The sequence below is a fragment of the Lactuca serriola genome, chromosome 3 (assembly GCF_051521515.1).
Source record: "Lactuca serriola cultivar US96UC23 chromosome 3, Lser_US96UC23_V15, whole genome shotgun sequence".
Classification (NCBI taxonomy): domain Eukaryota; kingdom Viridiplantae; phylum Streptophyta; class Magnoliopsida; order Asterales; family Asteraceae; genus Lactuca; species Lactuca serriola.
Window position 1 is genome coordinate 73425177 of NC_136410.1, and position 2577 is coordinate 73427753.

Here is a 2577-nt window from a genome sequence, read left to right on the forward strand (position 1 = left end):
TTTTACTTCATTCACATCGAGCTTTCTTTTGGTCCCTTTATTATCCATTTTTTCTTCCTTCTTTAGCTCTATGGAAACCATCTTTTCATCCATATTCACGCTCTTTTATTTGGAAGTAACCTCATCCTCGTCACTTGATAATTCGTCACTTTCCTTGCTTACCCAAGAAGTTGGACTTGTGTAGGCAATTACTTCAACTAAAAATGGAATGGATGCTCTCGGTTTCGTGCGTTTGACTTGTTGAATTGTCTTTAGTTCTTCTTCCATTAGCTTCTCCAATTCTCCAAGTTCATCTTCTTCATCAATATTGAAAACCTCACCTTGAACATCACTCGCTTGGAAACCATCTTCTAATCCAAAAGTTTCCTCTTCATCTCCAACTCTCAAAGTGAGCTTGGACTCGTGAATATCAACCAAGGCACTAACAGTATTTAGTAAAGGGCGAGCAAGAATAATTGGAACACCGGCATCTTCTTTCATGTCCATAACCACAAAATCAATTGGAAAAACAAAGTTCCCAATTTTTACTAAGATGTCTTCTACAATGCCCCTGGGTTGTGTCACTGAACGGTTGGCCATGTGAATAGTCATTCTTGTAGCCTTCAATTTCGGAATATTGAGCTTCTTATAAAATGAGAAAGGCATCAAATTTATGCTAGCCCCAGAATCGGTTAAAGCATATGTCTTCAAATTATTTCCAAATTTACATGGAAGAGTGAGACATCCAGGATCCCCCATCTTCTTTGGTAACTCTCCCAATACAACTTTGGAACTTTGCTCACTAAGAATAACCTTGGAATTTTTCTTCAATTGTTGACGAGTATTTAGTAAGTCTTGTATGAACTTCACATATTTAGGAACCTTAGATAACGACTCAATAAAAGGAGTATTTATTGGGATACCCTTTACTTGTTTTAAAAATTCCAAGTGCTCCTGTTCCAGTGGATAGAGATTAGCTCGGGACGGAAACGGAAAGGGATGACAATAAGTCGGAACAGTTGCTTAATTTTTTAGTTCAGAATGGTCCCACATCATGATCATAGTAAGCGCATGTCGTGAGTTTGGTTGTTCAGCAAAATTTTCATTTTCGAGCTTCGACTTTTTCGACTTTGGTTCGGACATCTTCGGCTCCTCTTCTAAAGCTTCTAGGAACTCAGAAATAACTTCTTCTTTAGTATCAATCACCATGACATGTGGCTGTGTTTTCTTCTCGGGAGTTCGTGGAGATAAATTTTCATTCACCTAAGTCGTTAGTTGACCGAGTTGTGCTTCAAGATAGTGGATCGATGCTTGATGATTTCTTAATGAGGCTTACTGGTCAATCATCATTGCTTGTTGTTCTTTCATCATCACTTATTGTTCCTTCAAACTTTAGCCTTTTGTTTCCATGTTCATCAAAGTGGCATTCTTTTGTCAAGTGTGGACCATTGCATCTTTCACATCCAACTCTATAGCATGAATTGACTAGTCCATCTTTGTCATTCTTCTGTCCATGGTGTTAAGCATAGCTAGTACAACAGCCATGTCTTCAGAATGTCCACCCCCGATGCCTTTTTCTCCTTCATGTCTTGGATTGTGGTACTCACGAGAATGCTTTGAGAATTCTTCAATCAACTCCTTGACTTCGACCGGAATTTTTTTTAGTTAGTGGTCCTTGAGAATCAAGGAGTTGCCATGTCATGACATTCTCCCCATCATAGAATATATACACTTCTTGTTGGTCATTTTGAGGACAATTTCTTAGTAAGCCGTTATAACGCTCCCATGCCTCATAATGTGATTCACCCAAATTTTGCTGAAAGTTTGCTATTGCCTTCTTGAGTTTAGCTATTTTTGAAGGTGGGCAAAATTGTTCCAAAAATTGCTCTCGCATTTGTGCTCAAGTAGTAATTTCACCGGGTGGAAGTGCTTTCAACCAATCTTTTGCAGCTCCCTTAAAAGTGACGAGAATCATCCTTAACAAAGCTATCTCTCTAGGAATATTAGGGATGTTGAAATAGTCAGCTATGTCGTTGACCTCATCAAGGTGCTTGTAAGCATCCTTATGATCCTTCCTAGAAAATGGAATATCTTTAAGTGTAGAAAGAATGTGTCCTTTCAACTCGAATGTAGTAGTGGCAGGAATTGCAGGTTGTACTAAACCAAGACCAGGATCATCTCAGATTCTCTTCTTATACGCTCCCATCGAAATATTAGCTATGTCCACCATGGTGTCTTGCTAAAATAAAACTAAAAAACATGCAGAAAAAGGAACAAAAGAGAAATAAACGAAAACTAACTGAAGCAAGACCATGACGTGGTTACAGATCAGACAGAAAAATAAATGTAGAAAAATAACTTTTTGCGGTTTTTACCCCACAAAAAGGATCGATTAACCTAAAGCAAATAAATTAACAACTAAAATAGCCGTTCCCCGGAAACGGCGCCAAAAACTTTGATGTGCACAAAAGTACCTACTAGTTTTAAATTTATAACCTAACTAACTTAACTAACTAATATGCACCTAGGCAGTGTACCTAGTCGGATTGTAGTGTAGTAAAGTAAGTCGAGGTCGAACACAGTGAACGGATTTAATGA

The 2577-nt window shown here is 38.1% G+C and overlaps 1 non-coding gene across 1 annotated transcript; it reads left to right on the plus strand.

The window, feature by feature from the left end:
* The first annotated feature begins 1718 nt into the window (after positions 1 to 1718).
* On the plus strand, positions 1719 to 1825 carry LOC145096361 (small nucleolar RNA R71). The gene has a single exon (XR_013703770.1). It is a non-coding gene; the product is annotated as a small nucleolar RNA R71 (small nucleolar RNA).
* Positions 1826 to 2577: the final 752 nt, after the last annotated feature.